The sequence below is a fragment of the Balaenoptera physalus genome (genome assembly GCF_965194825.1).
Source record: "Balaenoptera physalus genome assembly, chromosome: 2".
In the NCBI taxonomy this organism is placed as follows: Eukaryota; Metazoa; Chordata; class Mammalia; order Artiodactyla; family Balaenopteridae; genus Balaenoptera; species Balaenoptera physalus.
This window is the reverse complement of record NC_138883.1, coordinates 111797774-111823538: the sequence shown is the minus strand read 5'-3', so window position 1 is coordinate 111823538 and position 25765 is coordinate 111797774. Positions and strand designations below refer to the sequence as shown.

General features: G+C 49.1%; 1 protein-coding gene across 4 annotated transcripts in view; it reads right to left on the bottom strand.

Moving 5' to 3' along the window:
- Nucleotides 1-25765, bottom strand: part of SMAD3 (SMAD family member 3) — a 120325-nt gene that overhangs the window by 60853 nt on the left and 33707 nt on the right. Inside the window, exon 1 of one of the 4 annotated variants that reach the window (XM_082447485.1) lies at nucleotides 23987-24081. The exons of the other annotated variants lie outside the window; for them this stretch is intronic. The gene's annotated coding sequence lies outside the window, so the exon portion shown is untranslated. Of the gene's footprint in view, nucleotides 1-23986; nucleotides 24082-25765 lie in introns of those variants that run through there. 4 annotated transcript variants of the gene reach the window in all.

The window sequence follows — 25765 nt, the reverse complement described above, 5'->3', positions numbered from 1 at the left end:
AACTGAAAAATAAAGGACAACACAGGAGCTCCCCAGCAAGCGAGCACTGTCTGCGAATGCGAGGACACAGATGGAGGATGAGGAACGGGCCTCTCCTTGTCTAACCCATCCGAGCTCACCAGGAGAAACGGCCTGCAGGGTGTGCTCCGTGCAGGGAAAGATCAGGGTGGGCCTGGCAGTTTGGGAGGGCTTCATGGAGGAGGATGCGCCTGCAGGAGGAGCAGGGCTCAGACATGCGGATGGTTGGCTGTGTCAAGCCCCTCACTTAACGTCTCAACCTCTCGGTTTTCTTTTTTTCGGGGGGGGGGGGCAGCAGGCAGAGAGGGAGGAGGCAGAGTAAAAACAAAACGCCTGGCAGACGGTTCACATCCAACCTCAGACAGGGTAAATGTTTACTCATCCATTCATGAACCTGGCTCTGGCGAGCGCCCTCGAATGGGGACACCTGGGTTTATGCTGGTGTCTGGTCTTGATCTGAGGCCTGAGGTGGCCAGTGTTTAGCCGGTGGCACAGAGTCCAGCCCTACACCTTGTCTGTCTGCGAGCAACGGATGGCATTTGATGGCAGTGGAAAAAGTGACCGTCACAATGACCCCGCTGCTCACACGGAGACACCAGGGAGTCCGAGAGCGAGCTGTCCTTTGCCGAGCGCCCACCTCCAGCGGGAACGCTCTGTGTGTGTGTGAGCCTATGTGGAGAGCTGGAAGGGAGAGGCTGACGGGGGCGTGCATCCCTCCAGGACCCCAAGACTCAGCAAGGCCACGCGGTTCACACACAGTCACGCTGCAGGCAAACGTGAACCTGCCCAGACAGACCATCACCTGAGCTCTCTGACACTAGCCACACAGCTGAGAAAAACAGTCAAATATTTACTGAGGGCCTACTGTGTGCCAGGCACTGTCCACGGTCCTGGGGACACAGCCATGGACAGGACAGGGAAGGAGCCTGTCCCTGGGGAGCTGGCGTACCATGCGAGGAGACTGGCCCCAAACACGGAATACAAGCTTAAGATGATGTCAGTGGTGATACAGGCTGAGGTGGGAGGTTTAAGTGGGCTGAGCCACTGGATCACCTTAGTGTGAAGGTTCATAAGAATCACCAGGGGACTTCCCTGGTGACGCAGTGGTTAAGAATCCGCCTGCCAATGCAGGGGACATGGGTTCAAGCCCTGGTCTGGGAAGATCCCACATGCTGTGGAGCAACTAAGCCCGTGCACCACAACTACTGAGCCTGTGCTCTAGAGCCCATGAGCCACAACTACTGAGCCCACATGCCACAACTACTGAAGCCCATGCGCCTAGAGCCCGCGCTCCGTAACAAGAAACGCTGCCGCAGTGAGAAGTCCACGCACCACAACGAAGAGTAGCCCCCACTCGCCACAACTAGAGAAAGCCCGTGCGCACCAACAAAGACCCAGCGCAGCCATAAATCAATCAATCAATCAATCAATCAATCAAGAATCGCCAGGAAGCATGTTTAAATGCAGATTCCCAGAGTGCATTAGAAGCAGGGATTCCATTTCAAGTCTAGGGAGCGGCCAGGAAATCCACATCTTTAGGAACTGGCTAGGAGCCTGGAGGCAGGAGCTCCTGGACCCCTAGCAGCCCGGGGTCTGGGCACAGCGCTCTGGCCTTGCTCTACTACCCATGAAGGATCACAATTCCCCCCTCAATCCGTCATCTATAAAATGAGCATCATTCTTTTCCATTATGGTTTATCACAGGATATTGACTCTAGTTCCCTGTGCTACATAGTAGGGCCTTGTTGTTTAACCGTTCTGTGGACAATAGTTTGCATCTGATAACCCCAAACCATAATGGAAAAGAGTACGAAAAAGGAGATATATATACGCGTAACTGAATGACTTTGCTGTATAGCAGAAACTAAGACAACATTGTAAATCAACTGTACTTCAATAAAATAAATTTTTAAAAAAATGAGCATCATAACAGCTGGCCTGGCCTCCCTCCCAGGGTAGCACTGAGATGCAAAGCAGGCTGTGAAGGTCAAATATAAAGGGCTGGATAAATGGGAGTTATGTACATTCTTAAACCACACTTCTGGTGAGAGCGGACCCACCGAAAGAAAAAACCAAGCAAGCCCCCTAGAAATACCGGGGCTGCTCGTCCAATGCATAGCTGCTCAGTGACAAATCCCCCTACACATAACCCACCCTGCCACATATGATCACTCTTACGCAAGCACGGTTGCTCAATAGGGCCCATGTGTGGGTTTCCATGCAGTCGTCCCATCCTGTGGGAACCCAGCATGCATGGGGTTCCTGGTTAGGTAAGCGGCTGCAATAAATTACCCCACCACCAGCGGCTCTAGCCCACATGTTGCTCTTATGGTCAGTGCACTTCATCCCCGCAGTGACCTAAGCCCAGCGCCCGTCAAATCAGTGGTAGCCTCTCCTGTTATCCCCCTCCAGCAAGCACCAGCTCACATTTCAGGCCGTTTGCTCCCCTGGGCATGACTCAGAGAGTCAGTTGCCTTTAAAAAAATGCTTTTCGTATTTCAAATCAAAAATAACTACCACGCACTCTGGATGCAAAGCCACTGCAGATGTGTCTGTTGGATTATTCAAGTAAGAAGACCTGAGGAAGTGGAAAAAGTAGAAAAAGTGGTTAATTCATATCATCCTGTCCCTACTGCCTTAACCTACGGTGGGCTGCAAGAGTGGGCCTGAGGCCAGGTCGCAGGACTGATTTCTGGCTTGGGCAGGAACAGTTAGGTCAGGGCTTCATGCGTTCACTGGGACCGGGAAAGAGGGAAAACAAGTACCCTGAAGGCTAATCCCACTAGGAGACATCGTGGATCCAGGCAGAGATGGGCAATGCCACCTCAAAGGGGCTCTCTATACACAGACTGGAGTGGGTCTTAATCCCTAAAGAAGGAAAGTGGGTGGTGCGCAAAAGCAGCTGCAAGGCTGCGAGGCTGCCCGTGTAAGCACCGTCCAGCAGGGAGGGGCCTGCCCAGCACACAGGGATGCAGCCGGCCACTGGGGTCCCAAGCCATTCAACCAATCCGCTTCCCATGATTCCCTCCTCCCCTTATCCTGATCCACCCACACCTCTGACCATTTGGCTTCCTGGGTGGGGTGCCCACAAGGAGAGAACGTCCTGCCTAGAGCCTCACAGTGGCTACACTTTTCATCAAATCAACTAGTGGCTTGATTTGTGCTTCAGCTTCTTGCTAGTTAGTGGGAGGCCGCAGTCCTGACTTGGGGCCCCACAAGATGAGGTTTCTGAATTGGTCAGGCCAGGCCCAGCTGCCAGGTCAATTCACCAAGGTCAGGGCCATCTTCTGGCCACCAGCCCTCCCCTGGCTGTCACATCTTTCCTTCCTATCCCTCCAGATGCACCCTCATTTGGGCACAGCGCTGTGAGGATTTTTCAAGGTGCTCCTAGGTCACACCTGGAAGCATACCTTTGAAAGCTGAAATTAAAAGCTGGAAGTTTCCCCTTTAGCCATGTTTAATTTCCAGTCAAACATCGTTACAGGTGAGGCCCTGATCAACTGTGATACTGGGTAATGAGACATTCTGATTTACAAATACTCTCATTAACCAAGGATAACCAGAAACCTTTTTTTCCTTCTCCAGTTCCCTGTGAAAACAATTCCAGAAAGTATCTGTCCATTCTTCTTCCGCAATGAAATGTTTTCTCTAAAGATAAGACATTCTTTTTTAAGACTAAGGATCCCTCCAGCCACTCAGGCCCAGATCATGAAGGGAATTCTCACTGCAGAGATCAACAAGCTTGGTAACCTGCAGAGGTGGCCGGTCAGCCAGGTCACCTAGCCACCCCAGGACAGCCGCCGGCAATGTTCTCTTTCCGAGGAACAAAAGCCTGAAGACAAAATTGACAACCTATTTTCCAGTGATGTGTTTCAGTCTTATTCCATAGGGTATCCTAAAAGTTGGAAAACAGGATACACTATTTTCCCTCTTTTTTCTAGACTTTCTGGGCTCTCTGGGATGTTGATATTAAACCTTTCCAGGTGAGCAGTTGGCCTTATCACTTTCAATTTAGAGGTCTTTGACCTGAAAAGAAGTCCAAGGGCTGCAGAAAAACACTGAGTATATTATTTGGACATGTAACTAAAAGACTGTTTCAAAATAAGTCTATCCCCTTCCCCAACTTTATGGCATATATCTGAGCACCTTACGTACTAGACACAATGCTCTAAAATTAAAATGCTGGAAGGAGGTGATGACATCATCATGATATTAATGGCTACCATTTAATGAGCATTTACAAACATGCCAGGAATTGTAAATCTTACACGTTACAATTTCATCTTTAAAAGTTCCAGTGAGCTATTTTATCCCAAATTTACAGATGAGGAAGCTGAGGCTCAGAAAGTTGAAGTTCTTGCCTAGAGTTCCATAACTTCTGAGTGGCAGGGCCAGGATTTGAACCCTGGTCTGTTCACCCCGAAAGCCCTGTTCTTCTCCAGCCCACTGTGCTGTCTCAGACCACAGGGAAAGTCACTGCAGTGTTCTTCTCTCCATGAAAAAACTATCCTTGTCCATGGAGTGATTACTTTAAGATTATCAGATAAAATCCTGGCTTGAAAACAAAAGTTTAAGAACCAGTTCTGCTCAAAGTGCCCTCACCGCTCTGTACCCTCAGGATTTGGGGCCATGAAACGAGTCTGTATTTCCTGAGACCTCTTTTGGCTCTAACAAAAGGCAAAAATCCCCAAGAGGTCACCAACATCCATAAACCCTCCACTAGGAAATAGGCCAGAGGATTTTCTGTGGGGAAAGCAAACCTAGCTTGCTTACTCCCGAACTCTGGTGAGGAAACCAACAGAAACCTGCCCCCCACGGCTGGATGGGGTTCAGGGGAAGGGCGGAAGCACGGAGCCTCACAGCACCCCGGGGCTACCTGAAGAGTCCCTGAAGCTACAGGTCAATTTCTCTTCTCTAAGAAGGAAAAAAAATAAGTATAACCTTCAGTTTCCTGATTTGTAAAATGAAAATGTCTCGTGTGCTCATTCAACAAAAGGACTGGCATGTGAATGCACTGAAATATTAATCATAAACATGCTTCCTAAAAAAAAAAAGAAGTGTAGAGACTCTGGGATAGGCAGATTTGGATTCAAACTCCAGCTCTGCCATTTACTGGCTACAAGTAAACAAGTCGACTTAACCCCTATGGGACTCAGTTTTCTCATCTATAAATCAGACCCTGGATCAGTGCTAGAATCTTCTGTAATGATGAAAATGTCCTCCTCTGGGCTGTCTAATGCGGTAGCCTCTGGCCACCCGGGGCTACTGAGGCCCTGACATGTGGCCACTGTGATTGAGGACTAAATCACTATGACTGATCTAAATTTTACTTAATTACCTGATATTTAAATAGCCATCTGTGGGTAGTGGTTACCATATTATATAAGTGATAAAAATGAAAAGACTGTAGTGATAAGAATGAAATCAGATAACATCTGTAAACTTCCTAGCACAGTACATAGGAAGCAGTAAGTTCAGGAGGAAAAATGCATGAATATACAGAGGTCCCACTGATGGAGTTTTTTTTTTTTTAAGCAGAATAGTCTTACATCGAGAAATGGAGGCACCGGAAGCTGACACAGAGATACATGGATAGCTTAGAAAAACCTAAAGCAATCAGATATACTATAGGAATCATTTCCGCAAGTGTGTAAACGGCGTGGCTTAAAAGTTTTGTTTTCTTCCCAAATGTTCTTGTCAGCAGATAAAGAGAGAGGGCGTTTTAGGCCAAGCTGGGCTTGTATAACCCTCAACGCCCAGTACAACTGCCTCCTGAGCAAGCTCTCACACTCAGCAAAACCTTCCATCCTGACGGGCAGCCATCCCCGGCCCATGTGCAGCCTCCGGGGGGGCCCTCGAGGGAGCTGCCCACCCAGCCCCGGGGCACACCCTGCAGGGGCCGCGGGCTGGGGAGCTGCCCACAGGGCCTGACGGGGTGGGGGTGGGGGTCACAGGGCGGGTGGGCGTGCCCCCCCAGGCGCCCACTGGCAGGCAGCCTGCGTCAGAGCCCGACAGGAAACAGGAGAAGACAACACGGGCCGCGTGGAAATCCCCGCCGGGCCCCACGCCAGAGTGTGACTCAGTGGGGCTGGCCGGCCAGCTGCCCTCCCGCCCCTCGGCCGGGACCCAGGGGGCCGGGCCGCAGGAAGCAGCGCAGCCTCTGCACAGACACGGACACGGGAGTCCTTCAGGCTTATTCACTACGTTACAGATGCCATCTCAAAGCAGGCGAGACAGAGTAGTCCCAACCTAGCAGGTGAGAGCTCAAGGCCGTCTAGAGACCACAGCAAAATGCAGTTTCCATAAAAGGAGGTTGCAGTTCAAGTCCCGAAGCTGCCACTAAGCCTAAGAAAGCCTCTGAACCTTCCCAGGCCTGACTCCTCACCTATAGGATCCAGGGGCATGCCCAGGACCACGCTCCCATCCTCCCCACGGAGCATTCCCCGGGCAACCCCATTCCACCTCCGGCCTCCTCCCAGCCCACCTGTCTGCTGCCCCCTCCATCCCATCCTGCGGCAGGACCTAGTCTTAGCCCCGTGATGTCAATCATCCTAACTGTGGACATTCTGCCAGGCCTCCCCTTCAGATACTAATGTCACCCAGACAGAGGCCATGCTTTATACCTTCAAGGTGAGCTGGCTACATAGAGGGGTCTCCAAAATCGCTCATGTATCCAAAGAGAGAGCACGGAATGCTTCTAAGACTGTTATCCTTGACACCCCGTGTCCAACTCCAAGTCACCGCAGGTCCGCCTGGGCTGCCAGGGGCTCTGGCCACCTCCATGCCTCACTCGGGGCAAAGTCTACCCCACACTCTTTTTTCTTTCCCCCATAAAGCACCCCATCTACTCCAGGGTGCGTGGCTGGTACTGACAAAAAGAAGCAACAACAAAAAACTCCTAGTGAGATAGATACAAGAGGCTTACTAACCCGAAGTCTTTACCCTTTGAGATTACTAGAAAAATCCAACCTATGTTATTTCACTTTAATAATACCAACTTGCCTTGAGTTTTTACTCAAAGAAGCTATCTGAGGCAATTTTGCCTTTATACTGTAAACTTCTTACAAAATAACCCATTTGCCCCAGTCCCCCGAGTGTGCATTGGTCTGAAGTTTATGGGTGCCTTTGGTGAGTCTGAGTACAACTCGGCCTGGGTTCTATGCACCCCCTTAACCAGTGATCCCATTCAGTTGGCCCGTGAAAGCACTCAAGGCTCTCCCCTCCCATGGGTCACCCCTGACCCAGGTCCCTGTCCAGCTCCCGCCCGGTGGCTGTCCTCCCTGCCCTGGTGAGTGGCAGCAGGAGTAACCCACACCATCCGTTTCCCCTTCCTCGCCTTCTATTCACTCTGGGACTCACTGCGTGGGCCTCCGCCCCAGCTGCCACTGTTGACCTCCTTTACCAAGGCCACTAGTGACCTCCAAGTCACAAAATCCAAAACGCGTGCTTTGCACACCTTAGGATCCTGGCTCCTCTGCTACATTTAACAGTGCTGTTCCCTTCCTCTCGCTAGTGGGCCTCGTCACCCACACCTTCAGTGTCCCTGGGCGCTGTCTTGCTTTGCCTCGCTCTCCCTGTCCCCTGAAGGTGGCTGTCCCTCGGGTGCTGGCGTCCTTCTCGTCCCACCCTCGCACCTTCCCCAACCTGGCCTCATCCATACGATAACGACTCACAAACATGCATCTCAGCTCAGACCCCTGCCCACAACTCCACACTCATCCACCCAGCTGCCTGGTTTACGCAGCCCATGCCAGGAGCTCCGTAAACACTCACTGTTGTGCACTGGCAGTCAGCGCCTCTTTTGTGCATGGCACGACGGGAGATGCACGGCCCTGGGTTCAAGGGGGACCCAATGAAGAAATGCTACGAATCTCAGAGAAAGGGCAGATCTCACGGGGCCGGGGCTCCCAAGGAAGTCACCACTGAGAAGGCAGCATGCGGGGTGACGTCTTGAAAAACAGTTCAGGAAACCAGCCTTTTTATCCCATGAGGTAATCAGCACTCAGCATCCCCATATTACATTGAGAGAGCACAAAGCCTTACCTGGATGTTTGAAACTGGTATTTTGCATCCTAGGTTGGATGAAAACCTCCTAGAAAAAGGCATTGTCTAAGCAGACCTCTTTTTTTTTTTTTTGCAGGGGCTGGGGGAGTTCTTTGTGACAAATCAATCTCCTCCCTGCAAAAGATTCTAGTCTGGTATAAAAGTGAGACACCTTTGGACCAGAGTTTGCTGGCCCCAGTCCCTCCCTCCCTCAACAATGGGGTATTATCTTTTTGGTGAATATCAAAGGCCATGAGGAATCAAACAAAATAATTGCCGTTTATTAGCAAAAAACACATTAGACTTGCTTTACTCTAATCCCAGTAAGGGACGCTCTCTTAAGAGGGGAGCTCTTTTCTCCACACCCTCTCCAACATTTATTGTTTGTAGACTTTTTGATGATGCCCATTCTAACTGGTGTGAGGTGATACCTCATTGTAGTTTTGATTTGCATTTCTTTAATGATTAGTGATGTTGAGCATCCTTTCATGTGTTTGTTGGCAATCTGTATTATCTTCTTTAGAGAAATATCTACTTAGGTCTTCTGCCCATCTCTGGATTGGGTTGTTTTTTTGATATTGAGCTGCATGAGCTGCTTGTAAATTTTGGAGATTAATCCTTTGTCAGTTGCAAATATTTTCTCCCATTCTGAGGGTTGTCTTTTCGTTTTGTTTACGCTTTCCTTTGCTGTGCAAAAGCTTTTGAGTTTCATTAGGTCCCATTCGTTTATTTTTGTTTTTACTTCCATTTCTCTAGGAGGTGGGTCAAAAAGGATCTTGCTGTGATTTATGTCATAGAGTGTTCTGCCTATGTAACCCGCTTGCACTGTTGGTGGGAATGTAAATTGATACAGCCACTATGGAGAACAGTATGGAGGTTCCTTAAAAAACTAAAAATAGAACTACCATGCGACCCAGCAATCCCACTATTGGGCATATACCCTGAGAAAACCATAATTCAAAAAGAGTCATGTTGGGCTTCCCTGGTGGTGCAGTAGTTGAGAATCCGCCTGCCAATGCAGGGTACACAGGTTCGAGCCCTGGTCTGGGAAGATCCCACATGCCACAGAGCAACTGGGCCCGTGAGTCACAACTACTGAGCCTGCGCATCTGGATCCAGTGCCCCACAACAAGAGAGGCCACGATAGTGAGAGGCCCGCACACCGCGATGAAGAGTGGCCCCCACTTGCCACAACTAGAGAAAGCCCTCGCACAGAAACAAAGACCCAACACAAAATAAATAAATAAATAAATTTATAAAAATTAAAAAAAAAGAGTCATGTACCACAATGGTCATTGTGGCTCTATTTACAATACCCAGGACATGGAAGCAACCTAAGTGTCCATCAACAGATGAATGGATAAAGAAGATGTGGCACATATATACAATGGAATATTACACAGCCATAAAAAGAAACAAAATTGAGTTATTTGTAGTGAGGTGGATGGACTTTTAGTCTGTCATACAGAGAGAAATAAGTCAGAAAGAGAAAAACAAATACCGTATGCTAACACATACATATGGAATCTTAAAAAAAAAAAAAAAAAAAAGGTTCTGAAGAACCTAGGGGCAGGACAGGAATAAAGAGTCAGATGTAGAGAATGGACTTGAGGACATGGGGAGGGGGGAGGGGGAAGGGTAAGCTGGGACGAAGTGAGAGAGTGGCATGGACATATATACACTAAAAAATGTAAAATTGATAGCTAGTGGGAAGCAGCCACATGGCACAGGGAGATCAGCTCGGTGCTTTGTGACCACCTAGAGCGGTGGGATAGGGAGGGTGAGAGGGAGACCCAAGAGGGAGGAGATATGGGGATATATATATACGTATAGCTGATTCACTTTGTTATAAAGCAGAAACTAACACTCCATTGTAAAAAAAAAAAAAAGAGGGGAGCTCCACCCCTATTTTCACTCTTGCTTGCCTTCTCAAGATTCCCCTCTCAGCGGAGCTGGACAGCCCCTCCCTGGGTTCCCACTGCAGTCCCCACACTGGAGGGTGTGTTATGTGCTCCTCTCCCCCTGCTGCGAGTTAGAGGGCACCCCGCACTGTGCCAGGCACGGGATCGGCACCCACAAGCGTGGTGAAAGAGTGCATTTCAGACTCTTCATAAGGAGTTCTTGCTATAAATGATCTCTGTGCTGTGCTCAGCATTATATGCCTTCTGTACTGTCACTAAAACATCACTACTTGATCATGTCTCCAGGCATTTTTAAAGCAAACAGAGCTCTCTAAAGGTTTGCAAATCTGTGCTCAATAAACCACATCTCTTTCACATGCACTTGGAGGGCTTCCCAGCAGGAAGGGAAACATCCTCACACCCACCAGAGTCTCACGCCCGGCACCACCTGCTCTAACCCCACTTAGGGACCTGGTGACTTCCTAATAATCAGAAGGGGACGGCCACTCCGTGCAGTGAGGGCTGCATGGGGCTGGGGCTCGGGGGACTGGGAGCTGAACCTGAGGGTGGCCCCACTACCACTTCTGCTTTGGGGCACATGGCTTCCTCCTCTGTGAAACGAAGGAGTTGAGCTGATGAGCTCTGAGGCCCCTGCTGGTTCTGACAGTGACTCTTTCCTACCTTCCAGGTCTGACAGAACAAAACCCTGCCAACTAGTTCCTTCTGGGGCAGAGCACAGGGTCACCACCTGAGTGAGGCCAGTGTGGCAGGAAAGTGCCTGGATTTGAGGTCAAAAGACCTGAGTGTGTGTCCTATCAGCATTTTCAGCCTGTGAGGCCTCCACGAACTTTATGCATCCAAAATGGATTACTACTCTCCCCAATTACTCTACAAGACAGGTCAGCCATGGCCTCAGACCTCAAGGAGCCAAAAAGGAGAGGCAAAGACACATTCACACAGTGTGTGTTTGGGTGCTGGAGAGATGGAGGGCCCAGGAGAACTGGGTGGGGGCGTCCAGAACGGCTTCCTGGAGGAAGTGAGCATGGGGATTTCCAAGCAGTTTACAACTTTTTTCAAGATAAACATTGCATTTATCTGCTTTCTTACTGCCTGACCTTCGCCCTCCAAATCAGACATGCCATCGTCTCTAGTCATAAGATTCTTCTACAACCATGAAGCAGAAAGCTAGCTGGCTAGGCCATTTCCCCAGGGGTGAGAAGCCATCTGCTCAGCTCACTGAACCCCTATTCACCCTTTGGACTACAGCGCAAATGTCACTTCCTCCAGGAAGGCTTCCCTGACCACGACTCCTTCCCCAAACGGAATCAGGTCTCCCTGCCTGCAGCTATCAGGCTCCCTCCCTGTCTTCCTCTCTCACGGCCACCAGTGAGTTCATGTCATTAAACCTTATTTCAGCCTCAACATCACTCCAGGATAGAGGCTACCAGACATCCTCATCCCCATTTCGCTGATGAGAAAATCGTGGCTCAGAGGACACGTGTCTCTCACCTGGGATCAGGTGCACGGTCGAGACTAGGACAAAAGTGCCCCCAAAAGGGTGATGGAGTTTTCCTGTTGGATTCTTTGGCAACTAGCACAGCTCTGAGCACACAGGAGACTTGGAGACCCAAGCAGACGGACGTGGGAACCCAATGACCTCCAGGATGGACCAAAACAACTTGGTTTGGTGGTGGTTGTCCAGCATCATGTTTCCATCCTAAGAGATACTCAAGGGAGGCCACGCTCTGCCTGCAATTTGATTCTACTCTGCCTGCTCTGTTCTGAGAACACAGTGACGTGCTGGAAGGCTACAAAGAAATCCACGAGTGTGGGTGAGACTTCACTTTCGGGGGAGAAGAGACTTTCCTTTTGTCTCATCATGCAGGTAACGAAGCGCCAAGATGCTCCCGGAGGTGCTCACGGCAGCGAGAGTTCCAGGAATTCTCAGCTCGCTGGTATGACGTGACACACATTTGTTCCAGCGCAGGGGCAGAGCACTGGGCCCGGAGTCAGGCACTGGTTTCTAAGCCCACCTCTGACCCTGACCACCTGGTGACCCCAGGCAACTCAGCATCCCTACAGGCACAGCACCTATCCTGCCTCCTTCACCGTGGCCAGGCTTAAAGAAGACTGCAGGCGAGAAACGGTCTTTGTAAGCCACAGGTGGTAATCAGATGTCTACAATCTTACATGATTACAAGGCTGCTGCCAGCACAAGGCCAACAGTGCAGAGGGTGATTCCTGGGGGGCTGCTTGTTGACACCTGCCCCCACAGAGGCAAATGTAACTGTAAAAGGGAACTGCACTTAACTGTCCAAAGGCAGAAAGAGTGCTGGCCTCTCACACCGCCTAAATTACATCAAGACTGGGGACCAGCCGTTAGAAAAGGAAGGAGAGAATGAAATCAGTCAGGATTCCCTGGGCTGGAGTCATCCCTTGGCATGTCACCAGCTGTGTGACCTAGAACAAGTGGCTAACACACTCTGAGCCTCCATTTCCCCATCTGTAAACTGTAAAATAATAACCTCCCCTAGAGGCTGGTGTTCAAATCTATTAAATTAAAAAAAAAAAAAAAAAAAAAGGATGCTACCAAAAAATAGTAAAGCCCTTTACTGGGGATGGGATGGAGAGGGCCACCCAACATGACACGTGTAGTCAGTTAAAGGCGGCTTGCTGCCATCCCCTGTGAGGGAGCCTGTCTGGGTGGGCCTCTTTGTAGAGCGACCACACCTGTGCCAAAGCACAACCATAGGTGGCAGTGGCCCCAATTCTACCAGAAGCTGTCCAGTTTGGGCCAGGACCTCCCTCACACATGCTGGATTTTTCCATCAGGCAGGGAAGCTGGAAGGCAAGTCAGAAAGAGTGAACAGAAAGGAGGCTCCAGCACTGGGGAGTTGGAAAGGTGGGTGGACTCCAAGATGGGTGAAGCAAGGCTGCTTCCCTTCTAGGTCACTGCCAGCTCTCAGAGCAAAGCCGCCCAGCGCTTACCACTGCTTAGCCTTCTAAAACGCAGCCAGAAGGGCAAGTACGTCATTTCTCTACCTCCAAATGAGCCTCAACAAATCCTAACCCGATTGTAGAAATGTCACCAAAGGATGTAATAAACATTCTGAATTTTACAAAGAATTCAATCGAGATTTTTTTTAAGCACCTCTATGTCCTGTCCTCAGCACGATGGGGGGATGTGAGGGAAATAAGACCCAGTTCCTGCCTCCAAAGAGCTATCAGTCTAAAGGGACAGAACTAACACAACTGAAACAATTATGTGCTCAGGAATCTCTGGTTCCTAAGACCTACAGGAGAAATGCTCTCATGTTGAAGTCCCTGAAAATACTGGATTTCTCCCTCAGGAAAAAAAAAAAAATTTTTTTTTAAATCTCATGGACACTTATGTTACTCTTGTCAGGTCACATTTCCATTTTACCTTCGACTGCCAGGAAGCTCAGAGCCAAATATGCAGGCCATATCTAACAATCTCACAAAACCTTATAACATACAATACTGTGTACTGACATTACCTTTGATCTCATCTTATTTTCCAGTCCTTTTCTCCTCTTCCCCTAATTTCCTTGTCTATCTCTATCCCTTTTTATTCACTGTATTTGAGTGTTACCTCAAATTCTTTTTGGAACAAAGTACATTATAAAAAATACATTTAAAAAGTTGATTAATACTACAAAACTATAGTAATCATGACTGGCACGAGGATGAACACATAGATCAATGGAATAGAATTGAGAGCCCAGAAATAAACCCTTACATTTACGGTCATTAATTTTTGACAAGGATGCCAAGACCCTCCAGTGAGGAAATAATAGTCTTTTCAAATAGTGCTTGAACAACTGGATACCCATATACAAAAGAAGGAGCCGGACCCCTACTTCATATCATGTACAAAAATTAAATAAAAATGAATCAAAGACCTAAATATATGAGCTAAAATTACAAAACTCTTAGAAGAAAACGAGGGAGTAAATCTTTATGACCTTGGGTTAGATAATGGTTTCTTAGCTATGACACCAAAAGCAAGAGCAACAAAAGTAAAGAATAAATAAATTCAGCTTCATTAAAACTTTTGCTTCAAAAAAAAAAAAAACTTTTGCTTCAAAGCAAAATAAAAATAAAAACTTTTTGCTTCAAAGGGCACCATCAGGAAAGTGAAAAGACAATGTGCAGAATGGGAGAAAATATTTGCTAACCATCTATCTGAAAAAGGAACTTGTATCCAGAATATATAAAGAACTCTTACAACTCAGCAAAAGAAAGACAACCTAATCAAAAAATGGGCAAAGGACCTGTATAGACATTTCTCTAACGGAGACAAACGGCCAATAAGCACATGAAATGATGCTCAATATCATTAGTCATTAGGGAAATGCAAATCAAAACCACAATGAGATACCATTTCACACCCAGTAGGAGAGCTAAAATAAAACAGACAATAACAAGTGTTGGAGAAATTTGAACCCTCAAACACTGCTGGTGGGATTTGTAATATGGTACCACCATTTGGAATAGAATCTGGCAGTTCCTCAAAAAGTTAAACATAAAGTAATAAATGACCCAGTAATTCTACACCTAGAGATGTAGGTGCAGAATTACTAGAGATGTACCCAAGAGAAATGAAAACATGACCACACAAAAACTTTTACACCAATGTTCATAGCAGTATTATTCATAATAGCCAAAAAGTAGAAAAAACCCAAATGTCTATCAACTGACAAATGGATAAACACAATGTGATATAGCCATGCAATGGAATTTTATTTGACCATCAAAAGGAATGAAGTACTGATACATGCCACAACATGAACCTTGACAACACTATGTTAAGTGAAAGAAGCCAGTTGCAAAGGACTACATACTGTATGATTCCATTTATATGAAATGTTCAAAAGAGGCAAATCCATAGAGACAAAGTAGATTAGGTTTCCAGGACTGGGGGGGGTGGGAGGTGGATGAGGAGTGGGTATGAGGTTTCTTTTTGGGTGATACATATGTTCTAAAATTAGATAGTAGTAATGGTTACAGAATTGTTAATATACTAAAAATCAATGAATTATATACCTTAAAAGAGTGCATTTCATGGTATATGAATTATATGCAAATAAAACTTTTTAAAGTTTTTTTTTTTAAGGTTGGTCGAATAAAATCTGGAGTTGTATTAACAGTAACACACTGATGCTGGTTTCTTAATTTTGACAAAGGTACTGCGGTAACGTAAGATGTTAACACCAGGGAAATCTGGGTGAGGGGTACATGGGGACTCCCCATGTTATCTTTGCGATGTTTCTGTAAATCTACAATTATTCCAAAATAAAAAGTATACCTCACAAAAAGGTGGATCGTATAGAGCTAACTATTATGTAGTTGTTTAATGAGGCTGCAGGACTGTAGGGTACCTCCCCTCTGGACTGCAGCTGGTCAAGGGCAGGGTCTAGACCCCACAGATGCGCAGTGCACCAGCAGCAGAGGGGCTGTACATATACCAACAAACTCAGTCCTTTTCCCTTTCGCTCTTTCCTCGAAGCCTTACAGCAATACCGGGAGGTAAACCCTGTCACCCAGGAAGGGGACAGCCCGAGGTGCTGTTAGCTTTCCATCACTGTTTATATACACGCACTTCTGTTTGGCCAAACCCACTGTCCTCTTAAGCCAAACCTTCTGACATAGCCTGCTGTGGGCTGGGGTCCAGGGAAACCTAGCTGGGCATTCCTGACCCTCCCTCCTCCAGCAGAGGTGGTAATTCTCTTGATGTTCCGTTGCATATACCTTAATTGGAGCCCAGTAGACCTCTGCATGTTTGAGTCTCATCCCCCAACCAAATTGAAGTCCAAGGGCAGAGACAATATTTTATTTACTCCTACTCCCCCAACGTCTCACAGATATACACCCAAGCAATAAATGAGTTCATTCATTCATTCATTCATTAACGGGTGACCTAGGAGAGTTCAGAAAGCATGGGGTAACACCATCCCCAAAGGAAACCTGCTGATCTCAGCAGAGAACGCCTAAAAAGCAGAAATCCTTCTTGGTCCTCTCTTTCTTGCATGGACATCCCTAGTGGGTTGAGGTTTTGTTTTCTGAGAGCACTGGGTGGGTGTCCCACTCCAACTAGCCTGGGAGCTGTGGCTGCTTGTTACCCAGAGACACGGGTGGGTGGCAACTGGGCCGCGGGGGCGGGGGGCGCGGCTTCACACGCTCCGCCAGGCTGATGGCAGCGCTGCTTCCTGTGGGGCCGCTGACATCAGAGGCCGGCCGTGCGCAGGGGCCACGCGGCTGTCCCAACAGCAGGCAGCACGCGGGGTCATGTGAAGTTCAGCGCTGAGGCTTTCTCAGTCCATTGGGTTTTACTCATCCCCTGTCCATGAGGCGTGTTCCTCCCCCTCCCGCTCTTCTTTGTGTGCCTGTGTGTTTTAATTATTCGAGGGCTCTTGGCTTGCTTTCCTGACCCCACACTAACATTTCTCTCTGCTACTGAGAAACGAGGCATTCCACCCGCTGGAACACAGTCAAAGAGGCCGGGGGAGAATTCCAACTCTGTGCATGAACCCTTGGGGACATGATCCGTGTCCAATCGCCAAAGAGGAGGATGTGAGAATTACACGGCAGCAGGAGGCTCTCGGAAGCCACGTGGTCCACTGCCGCCTCCCACCCATTTTACAGATGAGGGTCACAGTCCCAGAGGGTTCCAGAGACTTAACACTGGGTCACCCAGGTTCAATCAGAGCAAAACGACTCAATTTTTTCAAAACTGCTACCACAAAGCATTTTTCAGTCCAGGCAAGCATTCTGCACAAAAAGCATTCCCACACACCAAGAATTTACAATGGAAATTGTGTCTTAACAAACCAACAACCCATGAGAATTTTCTAATCACCAAGCATTTAAAACTCCAAAGTGCATATTCATCCCATGCATTCATTCAACGAGTATTTATTAAGTGACCACTCTCTTATCTGGCACGGTGTTAGGTTCAGAGGACACGAGGGTGAATTTGAACTGGTCCCTCTACCTTCAAGGAGAACCTAACTGTGAGACAAAGACCAACCAATGGAGAATAAGCCTGGGACCATTAGCTCAAGATGGCGGAGTTGAAGGACGTGAGCTCACTCCCCCTTACGAAAACACCAAAATCACAACTAACTGCTGAAAAATCATCGACAAAACAATGCTGGAACCTACTAAAAAAGATGCCTTACATTCAAACAAGCCTGGAGTTATGTTAATATTCATAATAAGTAATAGCTTCTCTGATCTTCATAACTTTATCTTAACCTCCAGATGAGTGAAATCTCTAGATTTCCACTATTTTCCCTTCTTCCCAAATGAAAAGGAAGCACAACTGTCTATTTCAATGTATTAAGTCATAAGCCACAAGGCATACACAAGGGCCAAAAGCTCAGTTTAGAAGCAGTGCAGTCCAGAGAACAGAGCTCACACAAGGCAAGACCGCCCTGCGGTCCAGAGCAGTGATGTGTAATGAGTGATCCAGATGCCAGCACCCTGCCAGCCTCCGACCCAGAGATCAGCACCACGAAGCCCCTGCCCTCAAGGGCCTCACTGTCCAGGACTGAAAAGAAAGATCCAGAAACAGATGATTTTGTGCTAAGACTTAGGTGTGCTCAGCAGGGACGGGGGGAGGGCACTGAGCAGTGGCTGGGAGGAGGGGGTGTCTGAAGGCTGTTTCCTGGAGGAGATCAAGATGGAATTACATTTTGGAGGAAGCCAGTTGAATAGGCTTGGGACATTCCATGGGCATGAGGCAAAGCAAGGAGGCAAGAAATAGCCCGGGGAAGGGTGGGGAAGGCATGCAGAACTCAAGTCAGAGTGAGGATTCTCAACCTTGATGGGCAAAGAGTGATCACTGTGAATTCCAATGATTTTCACAGATCTCTCCCAGGATGGCAGTTGCACTTGAAATCAGTCACTCCACAGATGATATCGGGTCCACGTGAATCCCTGGCATTTGCAGCAAATGTGGAATCTCAGAGCGTCTTCAGCTGCCAGGTTGGAAAGCTCCTTACCAGAGCCACCAAGCGCAAGGCTGAGTGAGAGGAGATGAGAGGCATCACGCAGACCCCGAGGGACAAGCTGAAGTATCCCCGAGGCGCTGGGCGCTAGAATGGCTTCTAAGGAGGGAGTGCCAGGGCAAGACTTGTGCCTTAGAAAGATTACCCTGGGCGAGTGGGGAGAGCAGATCCAAGGGAGTGGGAGGGGAGGCTACAGCGGGGAGTGCCCGAGCCCGGGAGGTTCATCATCCAGGTGAGGGAGGTTGACTGCACCCCAGATGTCAGTGTCATAGAAGCCTCAGGCCAGATAATCCTCCCTTCCAAAAACTAAACTAAGCCAAAACTACCCACGCATTTTAAACAACAGTTGCCACTCTCTTTGCTCCCAGCACTAAAACAAATCAAAAAGGAGGGTTTTCTTAAAACAAAGCCGAAGGGCTCCTCCTTTCTTCCTGCTTTCTCAGGCCACATCCACATGACGGGAAAAGATGATGATGGGGCGGGGTTGGAGTGGAGGGAAGGAGGCCCTGTCTTGCAGTAACCTCAGCCAGATGGTCAGTGCTTGGGCTATGCAAACCAACGTGACCTTGGCAGGGCTCACGGGCAGGAGGGGCCGGGGAAGCCGCTCTCCCATCAGGGATTATTTCTAGCCCTTTGCTGCCGCATTGGCCTCAACCTGCAGTTGACCACAAACTGCATCAGACGAGTAGGAGGATGTGGTCACAAGACTTTCACCTCCTCTGGCACCTTGGAAAGCAAAGAGTTGATAAACCTCATCCTGGGCAGAAGGACACGTTGCTTAAATGATGTGACTGGTACGGTAGGAGGAGAGATCTGGATTTAGGGGCTCTGAAAGGCCAACCCCCTCTACCCAGATAAAGTTACCTCTCTCCTGGCACTATCATGGCCACTGTGCCTGGAATTCCCATCATTTGTCATTCCTCTCACATCCAAGGCCTAAACACTGACTAATGACACCAAAAGCCTTGGTTAAAGCATGAGTCATTAAAATCAACTTCTTTTAAATTCACGTAGTAAACATTTATTGAGGGCCTGCCCATGGCAGGTACTGTGCTGGGTACTGGGGTGGAAGGGAGCAAGATGACTAAGGCTTGGGGACCTGCAGAAGTAAAGGGAAGCCAAATGTGCACATGGGGCCTTGTCACCCTGGCTAAGGAGACTAGACTCTACTCAGACTCCCTGGGAAGTTAACCGGAGAGTTTCTAAACCACTGGGGAATGATATGTTTTGATACCATCATTTTGCATCCCCTGGGGTAATAAGCACTATGTCATTAGCACCATTAACACCTTAGTGTGAATTAGGTAATCAGATGAAGTGTCACCTTGCAAAAGACTGAGATGTGGGACTGATAAGTTTTGATGCCAGAGGAGCAAAGCCAGGAAGAGCCCGGTGCTCAGTGGCCACTCAGTGGGGACTGAAGAGCAGGGGACAGAGCAGGGGTCAGATCCCAAGGGAATCGAGGTGCTGGGGCAATGGCAGCACAAGCAGACATGTCCTCCACATACCATTCATGCCTGCAAATATTTACTGGGCTCTTGGGTCCTGGGCCCTGGGCATAGTGGAGAATAAAAGAAATGGGCCCTGCCCTTGAGGGGAAGACAGACAGTAAACAAATAAGCACATAGAATTAAAACTACAAACTGGGGAAGGTCTCTGAATGAAAAGAACAGCATGCCATGAGAGAGTGTAGCAGGAGGTATAATGAAATGGAGGGGGCATCAAGGAGGTCTCTCTTAGGAGATGATAGTTAAGCTGAGACCTGATTCACATTTGCCAGCTGGAAACCGTGGGGAAAGAGTATTCCAGGCACAAGGCACAGCATGTGCAAAGGCCCTGAGGAAGGAAATTTAAGAAGGCCAGAGGGGGCATGGGAGCCCACTGGAAGTAGAGGTCGGACAGGCAGCCTAGGACCAGACCCCACAGCCTCGTTAGGGATTCGGACCCTCACCCTCAAGGCAACAGGAAGCCCCTGAGTGATTCTCAGCAGATGTGCCAGGTGATAGGATGTATGTTTTTTAGAGATCACTCTGGCTGCTGGTGGAGAATGGGCCTGGGGGAGAGGTGGATGCAGGCAGCGGGACCAGTTGGGAGGCAGGCTAGGCCAGAGAGACCCTGATTTGGATGAGGAAGCCACAGTCGAGACGGGAGGACACGGACGTTGACATTTTGGATGCAGGACTGGGCAGGGCTTGGTGATGGACTGGAGAGTGGGGGCGAGGGAGGCGGGGGGCAAGAGGATGACTCCTCCTGAAGTCTGGCTCAGGCATCTCAGGGGATGGTGGCCCTTCCACCGAGAAAGGGAAAACTGCAGGAGGCTGAGCAGACAGCAGGGAGGGTGCAGGGGAGGAGGGCAGATCAAGGCTCAGATTTGGGATGTGCTCAAGCAAGGCCCCAAGAAGTGGCCCAGGAGAGATTTCAAGGGACATTCACAGGCCCTGTGCAGCTTCAGGCAGAGACGGGTCACTGGTGGTAGAAAATCCCATGGGATCTCCGGCCAGGGCATCAGAATAAGAGAATTTCTTGGCACCTGAGCCCAGAGACACATTTGTTTCTCCCTCCCGTGCCCTGTCAGGGAGGAAGGCTTTCCCTTTTTGTCAAAAATGCAGCGCGGGAAACTCCTTCAGCTGCCAGGGTGACTAATATTTATCACTGGTATATACAGTAGCCATTCTTCAAGGCCATGAAATTCTGCCCATGGTTACAGCCACAAGGCTCTCAGCAGCCCTGCCCGAGCTCAGCCATGCCCCGGCATTCCTCAGGGCTGAGTAACACCGCTCGCTTCCCGGAGGGGCTCTGCTTACCCTACATCCCCCAGCTTCTCAGCATCCTGGACTCACTGCCTACAGGTCAAGGTCCAGAGTCTCCGCTGTGGCCACGGATGTAAACCATGACCTCGCCCAACCTGCCCCTGCAGCCTCAGATCCCACTGCAGGACAGAGGTAGCACTTCCCTGCCCAGAGGAAGGACAGGGATGGCAGGACTTAGGAGAGCACCTTGGCCAACCTTTTTCTTTTCACAGGAGCAAACTGAGGATCAGAGAAATCAAGTAGCTTGCCCAAGGTCACACAGCAGAGCTGAGACAAAAACTCCAGGCCAAGGCTTGCTCTTTGGGGTCCTGGCCATAGGATCAAGGCAGCAGGGCTTGGGTAGGTGAGAGAGAGCTGCAGGTAGCTCGATACTGAGACCCCTGGGAGAAAACAGGAAGCAGGGGGCTTCCCTGGTGGCACAGTGGTTGAGAATCTGCCTGCCAATGCAGGGAACACGGGTTCGAGCCCTGGTCTGGGAAGATCCCACATGCCGCGGAGCAACTAGGCCCGTGAGCCCCAACTGCTGAGCCTGCGCGTCTGGAGCCTGTGCTTCGCAACAAGAGAGGCGGCGATAGTGAGAGGCCCACGCACCGCGATGAAGAGTGGCCCCCGCTTGCCGCAACTAGAGAAAGCCCTCGCACAGAAACGAAGACCCAACACAGCCAAAATAAATAAATAAATAAATAAATAAATAAATAAAATTTAAAACAAACAAAAATACTCCCTCACCCAGTCATACCAATAGCCTACCTACCTATCCCTGGAATTTAAAAAAAAAAAACAAAAACAGGAAGCACATCAGGAAAAGCGGCCACTGGGACATCCCAAAAGATCAAACTCTCAAAGAAGTCTGCACATGGGATGCCACACCCTCTGTCCTCCCCTGACAACTCTCAAATGAGAAGCGGGTAGCCAAGCCAAAAGTGGGGGAAGAACTGGGCCTTGGGAGCCGGATGAAATGCTCCTGGCGAAGGGGAGCTTCTCTGAGGAGGCTTTCAGCAAGACCCCCAGCTCTTAACAGAAATAGTTTCACTCGTGCAATGCAGTTTACGAATTTATCTATGCCCACAGGTCTCTGTGAAGGGAAGCCCACAGAGGAAGTACTTTCTTGTGTGACAATGACCATCGAGGAAATGAGATAACAAGATAGCATGGAATACAGCGATCCGGTGTAAACTCTGCCATCGTGCCAAGCCCCCTGCCAAGGTTATCTGCCTACAGCACCTGCCAGAACAGAGCGGGGCTAATGCGAAATCAACTGGAAAAAGGGCACTGCTCACAATTGGTATGAATTTTTATCACTGAGCGTGTGCAGGACACATTAAAGTCCCTCCTGGGAACCAAGGAAAACAGGGCCTTCACTCCTTTCTAGTCTGAGATGTTCCTGAATTCAGGAATACGGAAGGGTGACCACAAAATGCACAAGAATGGGGACACAGAGGATAGCTTCAAAGGGCCATCCTTTCTTCCTAGAAGCTCCATCTTCTTCTATAATCAGAAATGTTGGTTAGTATTTCTTAACCCATCAGATCTGCTACTAACCATGGCTTTATATATTCACTGACACTACTGCTGTGATAAGAAGTGGTCATTCATTCAAACATTCACTGAGTATGCTGAAATACCAAGTATTGTGCCAGGCTCAGGGAATAGAAAAGTTGAAAAATACCCAGTCCCTGCCCTGGAAGAGCTCTCAGCTGTCAAAAATGGGGGCGGGGCGGGTGAAAATCCTGAAATCTGATCTTATCTATCTTCCTGCCTTTGACTGCCACCACTACAAAACCAGCGGAGGCAGGCACTTCTGAAAGTCGAAACCTGTTATACACACTTTCTCAGCAACCGGCCGCTTTCCTTCCTCCAGGTTTCCTGCCTCTCTTTCTGTACCATCACCCCCAACCACCCTTAAATGTCAACACCTCTAGAAAGGGTGAAATAATTCTGCCACCTTAAATAGTGCAAACAGCCTCTCTTAACAGTCAAAGCGAGTGCTTATGGAGATCTAGCCGTAAGCCTGGCACAAAGAAAGAGGTCCAGGGTGGTCCCTCAAGGTGACATCAAAGCTGCCACGGCCAACTCACAAGCACTAATGGTTGGAGGAAACCTTCCTGGTTGTCTCAGCTGAGTTCCTGCCACGCAGGAGTGGGGAGTCCACACCTGCCGCCCCCTCCCCCATACAGCACCATGACCACCAGCGTCAGAGCAGAAAGGGTAGTGGAGCTGAGAAAACTGGGGCCCAGGGATGGTGAGTGGAACTCAGGGGTCCTAGACTACGGGTCAGTGGCGTATAGCAGCTCTCCCTGAGGCCCCTTGCTCAAGCCAGCATTAATGTCAGGCCACAGCTATTGACAGAATACCCACAAGGCCATTAACAACTCATGTCTGCGCAGTGCTCTGCAGTTTTGCAAAACTCTCTCCCATCCCTCGCTCTCTCCCGATCATCACAGTCGCCTTCGGTGTAGGCAGGGTGGCTCTTCCTATCCACACGGTGTGTGGTATAAAATGAGTCCCATGGAGGCTGTGACAGGTCTGAAGCCACATCGAACAGGAAGAAGTGGCCAGGCCTGTCTACCCCTCTTCCACAGGGTGGCGGGAAGTGGGGCAGGAGCGAAAAAACGAGCCTGAGACACAGCTCCTGTACGAGGTAAGGTGGTGATCACATTTGGGAGGATGAAGGACACACAGACAAGCTATCTCCCACGGAGAAGGGCCAAACTCATGCGTTCAAAAATATTATGTACTATGTGCCAGACCCAGGAGTGATTCAGGAGACCATTTAGAGAAAGGGGAGGTGGTCACAGTGAGCTGGAACAGTCAAGGAAAATGTGACAGAGGAGGTGGGACTCACTTCTAAGTTTTAAAGGCAGAAAGGGACAGAGGAGTTGGGGAACGCACCCCAGGAAACGTTAAGGGTGAGCCCCAGCCAGGCGGTGGGCGTGGGGACGGCGGGCTGGTTTGGGGTGGGGGGGTGTTATGAGGGGCCTCAGCTGGTGGGAGAAGAGGGCCAGACACAAGGTTAACCCCACAAAACGGTCAGCCCTAGAGGATTTTAAATACCAAGCGCGATGGGCCCTGAGTACCTTGTCTACAGAAATACAGGGTGTCCTGTCCGGTTCTGCCCAGCCCGTCCTAGGCCACCGCCTGCTACAGACCAACCAGGACCACCAAGAGGGTCAGAACTCACCTAACAGAATTCCCCGGGGCCTTGCTCACATCTGTACCTCACCCACACAAGTCAGCCTGGGCTGGTCCTGAGCCAGCACCTGGGGCAAACACAAAGTTCCTGCAGATGAGAAAAGATCGGAACCTTCACAAATCCATCCCTGCTCCAGGGAAGGCGGATGTCAGACATACTTTCAAAAGGGCCACATTTTGCACATTTTATGTGGTTTTCACACACTTCTGAGCAAGTGCATGACTGCTGTGTGTGTGTGTGTGTGAGTATAACGAGTTTCAAAAGGGAAATAACAGTGGGTAAATCTGACTCATCCTACACACACACACACACACACACACACACACACACACACACATATTTCCCCAAGGACTCTGATTTGAATAGCACAGCAGTGGGTGGTAGGCCTGGGGGCTGCATCGGGTCACCTGCACTCCCTTCTCAAGTGCTCACCTTCCAGGTGACCCACGAAAACACAATTACACTGTGAACTCCTGGAGGGCAGGAACTGGGTTTTACTCACACTGCCTTCGACAGAGCAGGGGCCTCAGAACCCTGCTGATCTGATGGCAGAAATAAATAACCATGCACGCCAAGTGCTGCTTCCCACGATAAGGCTCCCCGGAAAGTGAAGGCCAATTCTGCTCCACTGCTCCCAACACAAACCAGTTCGCATTAGTTCTTCACTCTTTCTTTCAGTCCCTCGGCCCCATGGCTTCATAAACCACCTCGGTAAGCGCCTCGACAGCTAACGAAGCACTTTCACATCCATCACCTCACTCAGATGCTCACACCAAATCCAGGACGTGGGAGAAGCTGGGATATTATTCACAGGCCAAGAGGAGGAAGCTGCAGCTTAGAAACTTTAGACCATCTTGCTAAGGTCAGGTCACTAATAAAACTCGGGTCCTGTCATTCCTGGCCCATGGGTCTTCCCAAGAGTTTAATTAACTTCCAAGATTCTGGAACTTGATTTGCCTTCTCCTAAGGATTAAATATACATTGAATTCCATACAGCTCAGTGTCTTTAAATGGCACCATCATCATCATCATCATCATCATCATCGCTGTCTTGCCACCAACTGGGACAGGAGGCTAGAGCCTGCCATAAGAGAGTAGGCAGGCCTATCTACTGCATAACCAGAGGGTGGGAGAGCCTGGGGGCTTGCTAAATTTGAAACCTTTTCTGACATTCAAGCATTTAAACAGCTCATTGACTCCCATACATAAATATTACTATAAGCTACAGTTTCATTTACCCTGTGCTGGGGCCAAGAGGGTTTGAAAGTAGAGTGAGCACAAATTAGGTACTGGAAAGTTTCTTATTTCCTGTAGTGTCAGATGTTCACAGTCAACAAGAAAAGAAAAGAAGAAGCAGGGTCACGTGGTAAGTCTCCCATCAAACACCAAACGTATGTGTTCACACATAATTGGTTCCTTTTGCTCAATGCCGAAATTAAGCAGCACAACTGGCATTGTTCTAGACACACGCCCAGGGACACAACCCAGGTCTTTGGCGGAGGGCCTCCTGACGGCTGAGTCAGTCCAGGGGCTGTTCCACCGGCGAGGGACGAACAGTTTCTCCAGGAACCCAAGGAAGGTACAAAACACCAGGTGGAACAGAGCTGAACTTCTGCAGCCCAGAATTTACCCAGCGGCACAAAAAGCACTTTCCCATTGTGATTTTCCTGATGAAAAGTGAGAAAGGCTAGAATCTATATCCCAACTCCAGGTACTTTGCTCTGTGCCCTTGGGTGAGTCACTCGCCCTCTCTGGGTCTCTGGTTCC